This window comes from Euprymna scolopes, chromosome 6, assembly GCF_053919585.1.
Source record: "Euprymna scolopes isolate OS-2025 chromosome 6, ASM5391958v1, whole genome shotgun sequence".
Lineage (NCBI taxonomy): Eukaryota > Metazoa > Mollusca > Cephalopoda > Sepiida > Sepiolidae > Euprymna > Euprymna scolopes.
The window spans coordinates 32,916,858-32,927,627 of NC_136487.1; positions in this window are offsets into that span (position 1 = coordinate 32,916,858).

A 10,770-nucleotide genomic window follows, 5' to 3' on the forward strand; every position below is an offset into this window, starting at 1 on the left:
CTAAACATTAATGATAAGTGACTTTTCCAAGGCATTCATCGTCAAACCAAAATATCAGCTGACGTGATGTTGTAAACAAACACAGATGGAATTTAATAAACGGCATTATCATTTGTTATTTTTGTGAATTAGTCCACCGGGCATATTATTCCTCGTATTATATAATAATCAATAGAGGATTGATTTTATAATAATTCATACGCAATCGGCATAAATTAAAATATCATGTTTAAGTGTATTGTACGACCATGCAACGCTAGGCGACCAGCTATTAGTATATATATATATTGGCCATACGATGCCAACTATCCCCACATGTCTCATATTTAACCTTTCAGAATGCAGTGCTATTCAACGCCTTAGTATCTCTCATAATAAAAAAAACTAGTTAGCTAAAATAAGTATATTAACCATTAATACTAAAATCAAGCACAAAAATAATTGCATGCAGAGATTAAAATTACTAGGAGCAATTTTAACAAAAGAATACAGCCTAACATTAATAAAATAGCATTTTAAACAATCAAAAGAAAAATAAACGTAGAAAAAAAAATAATAGACTGGACCATAAATCTCCCAGACAACTTGGAAAAAAATTTTTTTTTTATAAATACAACTGGAAAAAGACTTTTCAACACCAACAAAAAATACTCATGATAATGATCTCGGAATTGAAAGTGCTTGATAAAAAATGGGCGACATAAGATCATGCAGTTCCATGATATATAATTTAACAGCAGATACTAAAATAATTGCTCATCAAATCGAGAAATTGCCAAAAAGGTTAAGAAAAACAAAACTCTGTTGTATTTAACCAAACATGCTTGGATAACAACTTGCTGCCTGGGTTGAGCATATTGTGGAGTGAATAAGAAACTGCTACGAACGTATAAGCAATGCTCTTTATCTAAAGAAATGGAGCTTAGCCACATGGACAATGTTTGATGATTGTAATTTAGCATACCAACCTTAACAGCAGACAAATAGCGTAACGGTTAGAAGCGCCGAATATCACTTAGGTGGTCGAGTTTCAATCCTGGCTTGAGGTAGTTGCTACTTTAACCGCACTGAGCGCTGTGATTTAGCAAAACAATGTCTGTGGATGATTATATATATTTATAGAGAGAGAGAGAGAGCGATAAAGTTTGTATGTTTATATATTTGTATGTAGAGGATTCACTCATAAACTATCATTTGAATTTTATAACTGTTAGGCGTAAGCAGTTGTAATTTTAGCTATATTTAATTTTTTTTTTTTAATTTTATACAAAAGGCAAAGAAGGTATGAAAAATCAGACACTTTCGACTTTGTGAATCATCAATCTATATATTAATACGATACGGTGTGTGTTATTTTCTATGTAATGCTTACATCCGGATCGTTTAATTGTTATGTACTTGTATTTCTTGTCATAAATAATTTTACCAAGAATTCTTCATAAGTTTCGGTTTCGATTATGGCTGAAAGAAACTCAAGTTATATATATATATATATATATATATATATATATATATATATGTGTGTGTGTGTATTTCGGTTTCTATTACAGCTAATACACCCAAGTCATATGGATATATATTTTTTTTATTTTTGAAATCGCAACTTTATAATATATAAAATCGATAGAACATTAACCCTATAATAATATATGTACGAAATCTACAAGAATTAAAATATCATATTTAAGTGTACTTTACAACCGGGCTTTGCCAGGCGTTCGTGCTAGCTTAGATAAATACTTTTGCAGTTTTAACAAAAAAGCTACATTTATGATACTATCGCTTCCCCGGTGAGAGTTACTTGATTGCGAACGTCCTGGGAACGCAACCAGCTCCCCGGGGGAATAAGCGATTTCCAAACGATGGAAACATCATGCATAACGTTTGAACATTGTTTTGTGTTTGTATCCATGAGTTCTTTCGGAGTTGACCTTTCAAATTCTAAGGTCTTATATCGTTTTGCCTTGGTTCAATATTATAAACAAACTGTCATTCTTGACTTGAGTCATACCTGAACATTTTCTGCACCTCACAAGTACAGACCAAGTTAGGCACAAGGTTTATTAATGTAGAAACCCCCAGCTCCCTCAAAAGGGGCTACGTCATTGTACCACACATTAATATCAGAGCGTCTCCATTTACACTGAACATCTACAGAATGCCAACATCACTATATTACATATGAAGGAGTCCCTTATGGAATTTCCTCAGGCCCCTCTAGTTAATAATTACTTTTAAGTTTCTTTGGGGTATTTTAATGTGATTTTGAGGGTATTTTATGGAAACAATTGAGAATTATAATATTTTAGATTTGCATTAAATTTGATCCATATTCATTGAACAAGATTCCCCAAATTTCAATTTTTTCAAGCTTTAGATATTTTATAAAATCATCTAATGAATCTTGATTAAAATTAGAATAAGTTTACACATAAGGTTTAGTAGCATTATATCTTTATTTAAATCTCTGTAAGGCAACATAAAAATGCGGCAAATATGTTTTCTTCTAGAGAATTACTTTCATCTATTTCGGGACGAGTTTTCTTTTAGTTTTCAGCCTCTTATTAAAATAATTCTTTCGATATGTCTTCATATCAAATGTTATTTTTTTTTAAGAACGGTCAAAATATCAGACAAAATTTATAAGAGTTGCTGTTCAAATTAAATGACCGTATATTTCAGCATATAAGGCGACCATCAGATACGACGAGGTATAAAATTAAAGCAAATTTTAATAAATTTATCATATATCGGTTGTATAAGACGACTGTTAAATCAAGAAACCATGTTCGTTTAGCCAAGGCTAGTGATTGTAACACCCGGTATCGTATGAAATATTGATTTTTAAAGATGATTTTTTTAACTTTAAGGGTCGTCTTATACGCCGAAATATACGGTATGCAATATTTATTTTCATGAAAACTATGCTATCAAATTATGTAAAAGTCGTTATATTTGTTTAATTCCTCATACAACTGTTACAGATTTGAAGAGTGATGGATTTTATTGTTTCTTCTTGGCACATATGTTTTGACAAGCAACTGGGTTTGACCTTTACTCCTGATCTGATATGGAACACGTATATAAAGTCTGTTGCCCAGGCCGCTGGGAAAATGGTAGGATCCTTCTACCGCTCCAGAAGATATCTCACTACTGATGCAATTCTCTATCTCTATAAAAGCCAAGTACGTCCAAAGATGGAGTACTGCTGCCACATCTGGGCTGGAGCTTCAAAAACAGCCTATCCTGCCTTGACAAAGTACAAAATAGACTTCGTGGCTTAGTGGAGGATGCTCTCTTCTCTTCCCTGCAACCTCTCTCCTGCAGAAGAGACGTTGTGAGCCTGTCTTTGTTTTATCGTTATTTCCATGGCAAGTGCTCGTCCGAGCTCCAATTTCTGGTCCCCCTTCGCCAATCCTTCATGATAAACACCAGTCTAGCTAAAATCACTGTCAGTAATTTCCCCCACTCTTTATCTGTGCCTAAATCAAAACGTAGATTCCATGAACATAGCTTTTTTCTGAGAAGTGCACGCCTGTGGAATTCTCTTCCGTTTGCCTGTTTCCCACCTGACTACAACTTGGACGTCTTCAAGTCCAACATAAACAAATTCCTGATTAATCGCCCCCTTAAGTAAGCCGCTTTATCAAATCTCCAATACCAACTATTACTACGATATTATCCCATTGATTATTGTACACAAAATAACCCTTATCCCCGAGTGGCTTACGGGCCTTGATAAGTGGTGATCCCCATGTAAAAAAAACAAAAAACATCTTTACACATGTGGGCTCCTTAATGCATCTTCTCTCTCCATCTTTTTCACGTGCGCCTGTTTTATGCATGCGCGCTGACCAGTGTACTCCTTTCTCTTTTAAACGTCTGCTCATCCTCTTTACAGATTCTCTCTCTTTTCTTCTCTCTCTCCTTACATTTTTTTAACGTTGACAAGTAAAATCAAAATATTAAGATACATTTTCCCTTGGTTTAAAATTAAATTAAAATTTTCCTTTATCTAATAGAGAAAATTAGTTAACTTGAAGCATTGCTGGTAATAGATATGGAGGAGGATAAGAAGGCTATAACAATGCAGGGAACCGGCTGTTATATTAGTGTGGTATATGAACAAAAATGGACAAACGAAAAAAGGTCTTATTGTTTTTGTTATTTTTTTAACTTCGTATATCCATTTATTTTTCAAGATAATCGTAATACAAACCAGTAAACACAAACTTACTGTGTGATATAACCGGGATCGTAAACGTCTTAATATTTCGAGAATATCATCTCTTTTTCAAAAGAAAATGGGACCAAACTATTTTTTTTTTAAATAGAATAAAAATAATATATAAATAAAATATATTTTTGGAAATAAAATTATCTAATTCTGGGATTATGTGGCATACATCCATCTAATACTTACTGTTAGTTAGATTTTTTACCTTTCTTTAGACTCTTATATAAAGTGGCTTCATGCCTTGTTTGGAGCAATTTCCATAAAAAATTCTCAACTAACCCAATCACAATCAATATTTTTATGTTTGTATAGAGATGACTCGCGCCTAAAACTAATGTATGTATACATATTACAAAATCCAGGTTGTCCTCGACGGTCGTACATCTAAACAATATGATATAAATCCGGGGGTGCCCCAGGGTTCTATCCTTGGACCTCTATTGTTCCTGATATTCATAAATTACCTCCCCGACAAAATTGCCTCTGAGATGGGTATATATGCTGATGACACTACACTCTGTGGCAGGCACGACAGGAAGACGAATGAACACATTTCTAAAGAAATGGCAGAAACACACGAGGAAGACCTCCAATCAGTAGTGGAATGGGGACAAAAGTGGTTGGTCGCGTTCAATGCTGCCAAGACTAAACTAGTTTCATTCAATAATTACAAGAAACCCTCTCTACCACCCATAGCAATGGCCAACGACTCCTTATCTGAGAGTCCATCTTTCAAACTCCTTGGCCTAACGCTCACAGGAAACATGAGTTGGAACAATTACATTGAAGGCATTGCCAGGGCCGCTGCAAGAAAGGTGGGCTCTCTCTACCGTGCTAGAAAACTACTAACACCCGAAAGTATCCTGTACCTCTATAAAGCCACCATTCGCCCATGTATGGAGTATTGCTGCCACATCTGGGCTGGTGCATCTGCTACTAGTCTCTCGCTCCTTGACAAGGTTCAAAAGAGAGTCGCAAACCTGATAGGCCCTGAACTGGCATCTAAGCTTCAGCCTCTGTCCCATCGACGAAATGTTGCATCCCTCTGCCTTTTCTACAAGTATTTTAGTGGTGAATGCTCTGACGAACTGCAATCACTTGTGCCCCCACGACGTGAGCACCCTCAACAAACCCGACAGGCTGCTAAATCCCACCCCCACACTGTAGAGATCCCTAGATGTAAAAGATCTTTTTACTCTAATAGTTTCTTCCCCAGAACTGCTAGACTCTGGAATTCCATTCCAGGTCCCTGCTTCCCCAACAGTACTGACGTGCAGAAGTTCAAGTGTAACATGAACCGACATCTTGCTGCCCAAATCCCAACATAGTACCCTAGTAGTTGTTGCCCCTGATAGTAACCCCCTACATCAAAGTGGCAATTTGCCTTGTTTGGGGTGAAAATGTAATAAAAAAAAAAATAAAATAAAAAATATGTATTGTACACTTATAAAGCGCGATACACACGGACTGTTTGACTCACTTAGTTGTCGTCTATATACGTTGACACACCGGATCTCATTAGATCACCGAAGATAAGCAACGTCGAGCCTGGTCATTACCAGATGGGTGACCAATTTGGGAATGCTTTTCTGCAAGAGTTACAACAACCGAACATCGTCATCTTCCTTAATGGGGATATACATGCGACTGAGGACCGCTTGTGAATTTCATACTTCCATGAAACTTCCTCCTTTGGAGAAAGGCAGTTAAACCCACATAAGGTTAGTGCCGTTTCATTAGTTGTCTTTTGATTTACGCTGATTGTAAAAAAAATGTAAAAACTTACGCATTTTAATGCTTATAACATTTCTCATTGAACTTTTCTCCAATAAAAACCACACACATAAAATGAACATTGTTTTTATTAATAACTTTTAATCAATTTTAATCAATTGATTTTATAATTCTGTGGGAAAGTTTTATTTATGATTTTTCTAATCCGTGAATAATTCTTGACTCTTCAATTATCTAACCAGACTTTTCGATATCCATACGTTATGAACCCATTCTACTTTACAAAGACTCTAAAATATTAACAAACATTCTATGTGTACATACTTATGCTTACATATCTATGCAAACTTTCACTTTTAAATATATATCAAATATCTCTTGTGAATTTATGCTCTTGAATTTATTTATTTATTTTTTTTTTACACAGTGATCACCACTTATCAAGGCCCGGAAGCCACTCAGGGATAAGAGTTATTGCAAGTACATTACGTTAGTGTGGAGATTTGATGAAGTGTTTACTTAAGGGGGCAGTTCATTAGGAATTTGTTAACGTTGGACTTGAAGACATCCAAGTTGTAGTTCGGTGGGAAGCAGGCAGACGGAACAGAGTTCCACAGGCGTGCAGTTCTAAGAAAGAAGCTTTGTTCATGGAATCTGCGTTTTGATTTAGGCCCAGATAAAGAGAGGGGGAAATTTTTCACAGTGGATTCAGCTAGACGGGTGTTTTTCATGAAAGTTTGGCGAGGGGGGACCAGAGATTGGAGTTCAGACGAGCACTTGCCATGGAAATTACGATAAAACAAGGATAAGCTCGCAGCGTCTCTTCTGTGGGAGAGAGGTTGCAGGGTAGAGAAAAGGGCATCCCACTAAGCCACAAAGTCTATTTTGTACTCTGTCAAGGCAGGATAGGCTGTTTTTTAGCAGCTCCTGTCCAGATATGGCAACAGTATTCCATCCTTGGACGTACTTGGCTTTTATATAGATAGAGAATTGCATCAGTAGTGAGATATCTTCTGGAGCAGTAGAAGGATCCCACCATCTTTCCAGCGACCTTGGCAACAGACTTGATGTACGTGTTCCATTTCAGATCAGGAGTAAAGGTCAAACCCAGAGGCTTGTCAAAACACGGGGCCTCACCCAGACAAGAGCCATCCATCCCAATTGATGCCAGATGGGGATCAGAGCGTTGATGATGTAAGGATAGGAGTTTGGTTTTGGATGTATTAAAGGTAACCAGCCACATCTTCCCCCACTGAACCACACGCTCGAGATCAGAGGAGAGAGAATCAGAGAGAACTTTGTAATTTATGGCCTTAGATGTGTTGCTATATATGGTCGTGTCATCAGCATAGATGTCAACGAATGATTTAAGTATGTGTTTAGGGAGGTCATTGATATAGATCAGGAAGAGAGTTGGGCCCAGGATTGACCCCTGAGGAACTCCAGCATTTATATTGCAGGCCTCCGATTTTTATCCATCTACCACTACTCTTATGAGCCTATTGGAGAGAAATGATTTAATGATTGAGAAAACATTTCCAGTTATACCGTAGCTGGAAATCTTGTGAAGTAGACCCTTATGCCATACCTTGTCGAAGGCCTTTGATATGTCAAGAGCAATTGCCCTAGAAAGGAAACCTTTGTCAAGAGATTCACTAATCCTGTGAGATATAACCGTCAGCACATCTGCGGTAGATCTTGCAGAACGGAAACCATATTGTGTGTCACTAAGAAGGTTGTTTCTGCTGAGCTGGTTGACTATTTCTCTATTTAATATGGATTCCAGCAAATTACTCATAGCACACAGGAGACTTACTGGTCTGTACTGAGAGGAAGATGACTTTTCACCTGAATTCTTAAATACAGGGCATACTGATGAGGTTTTCCAGGGTGTTGGAAAGCACTTCTCCTTAAGGCAACGCTTAAACAGTTTTGTAAGTATGGGAGCAAGTTCTGGTTGAAGCTTTTTTAACACTATTATTGGGATGCCATCAGGGCCAGTTGCTTTACTGGAATCAAGGTTCTTGATTAGCTTGGCGACCTCATGCCCGGATATTTGTATGTTACCTAGCTTGTTCTGTGTTATAGGAGGAAATATGGGGAGTTGATGGCCTTCGTCGCATAGGGTAGAATTAGCTGCAAAGTTCTTTCCAAATAGTCTGGCCTTGTCTGACGCTGACGAGATGACCTCTGGTCCATTGATAATGGTTGGGATAGAACGCACACTTCTGTTCAGGATCCTATTTGTTATTTGCCAAAATTGGTGGGAACCAAGCCGCTCATCAGCTACATTTAACAGACTGGGCATATAGCTCTCTTGCATTTTTTATTACTCTTTTACAGTGGTTGCTGGCAGTGCTGAAAGCAGCTTTAGTCTCAGTACATCTATTACGTTTGTAGCTATGGAAAAAGTGATTTCTGTGCGCGATAGCAGCAGCACATTCTGGGGAGAACCATTGCTGGCTGTTAGGTTTTTGTTGGCAAAAAGATGGCGGACGGAAAATTATGGCAAACAGACGTTAGTATTTTCAAAATTCATCCTAAATGTACCCTCGCTAGTTAAACATAATTCTATGTTATTTATTAATAAAAATGAATGCCTGAAAATTTTCTGACTTCAATAAATAGCTGATGTTTATAGCCTCAGCGCAGTCAACATAAAAGATCAGAATTTTAATATTTTATTTTTTTGTAGTTTAGGGTGTTATCGTTTAGAAAAACATAACAATGTTAGAAAATATCGGATTCAAAATTCTTTAATTTTGGACCACTTTCCATGCAATGAGCCGAATATACAACTTTCCCGAGTCTAGGCAAGTTGATTTAAAATCGACCTACCCTAATACTGGTATGTGGAAGAATCTCAAAAACCCTACATATGTATTTATTTACGTTTTTATAGGTTTACAGAAATTGATTACTGAAATAAAGCAAACAATTTTTACATTTTGAATCAAACATTTTTTTTTTTGACAGATTTACAGAAATATATAATTTTGAAAATTAGTTACAAAACTTGATGCACCCACAAGATGGCTTCAAAACGTAAATCTGCCGTATTTGACCATTTTAACTTAACCAGTGATTTCAAGCATTATGATAATGCATCTAACATGCTGAATATGGTAAAAAAAAACTGAATGAAAGAAGATTCTAGTGTTACAGAAGAATGTGCAGCAGAAATTCAGGAAGAACAACCTGGGCCAAGTCACAGTAGACAGCCAATTGACTGGGATGACAACAGAAGCAAGAGGATTTTAATTTCTTTGGAGGATTTAGGGAGGCACCAAATTCATTGGATGCATTTGGTGATGTAGCAGCCTGCATTTCAGAAATTGAACACCAGCGTTCCTGTGTTCATACACACCAACTTGCAGTAAACGATGCTCTTAAAGAGTATCATTCCAGTAATCTGATAGCAAAAGTCAGAAGAGTTGCTATTTCAGCAAGAACTCCAAAGATTGATGACATTCTTAAAGAAAAAGCTGGAAAAGGAGCCATATTAGACCAAGTAACTCGCTGGGGTAGTACTTACAACATGGTAAAACGGCTTGTTGAATTGAAGCCTATTCTTATCGATATGGCAAACCCAGATGTCAGTTTTTCAGAAGCACAATGGATTCAACTTGAAGAACTGGAAGACCTTCTTAAGCTTCCTTTTCAAGTGACAAAAAAGCTTCAAGAAGGGGACCTCACTCCAGGAATGTTCTTGAAAGAATGGACAATGTTAGAACATTCCTTATCCAGGCGTGGTGCTTTGCTAGCAAGAATAATGTGCGAGTCAATGCGTCAAAGAGAAATACAACTGCTTCATAATAAAATCCTACTGGCTGGAGTATATGTAGACCCAATGAATAGAGTGTTGTTATCCGACACTCAGAAAGATAAAGCGAAATCGGCACTTTGTGATCTTGCTGTGAGGATTTCGAGCTTACATTCAAAGGCATCTACTGAAGATCCAGACACTATTTCAACCACAGACTCAGAGGGAACCTGCGATGAAGAGGATTTTGAAAAGCTTTTGGATCAAGAAGATCATAAAGCAAGGTCAAAGCGGCGTAAGCTACGGGAAACAGCTAAAACGCTATCTTCAGTGAATAAAGCCTTAGCAAGTTTCAAGCTAGACTTTCATGCTGCTTTACAGCAAGTAGAACAACTAGATAGAAAGTCTAAGTTAAATGTTCATGAAGCTATAAAGCAGTACTCTGCAATAGTGAAAGAATCTGCAATGTTGGCAGCAGCACTTCCAACACAAGTGAGTGTTGAACGTTTGTTTTTAGCGCTAAGGCTAATCAGGACAGACCAAAGGGCTGCAATGAAAGAGAAGCTCACTGAAGTCATCTTGTTTTTGAGAGCAAATTATTAAATTCTTATTTGCAACTTTCAATTCTATAATTATAAATAAAGCCTATTTTTTATGTTTACAAATAAGACATTTTTATAGATTGATTTTTTTTCCTAATATTGTGATAGAAGATTTATGAGAATGGACAAATGCAATAACATGAGTTTTTCGGGAGAGGGTACAAAGGAAATAGAAAATATATAGCTTGAAGTGCAACTCTGCTATTATACAGGGTGAACAGAAAGTCCTTGGACCATTTTTAGTTTTAAAATTAAATCTTGTTAAAATCACTTTTTCTCTTTTCGAATAAAGTAAGTATTTAGTCTAACTATTGATCTAATTATTTTCAACAAAAATATTAAAATAATTTTGTTTAAACTTTCAGAAAAATGAGCAAATGAGAGGTCATAATTCAGCTTCATTGCGCGGGAAGGACAAACTCAGATTATTAAGC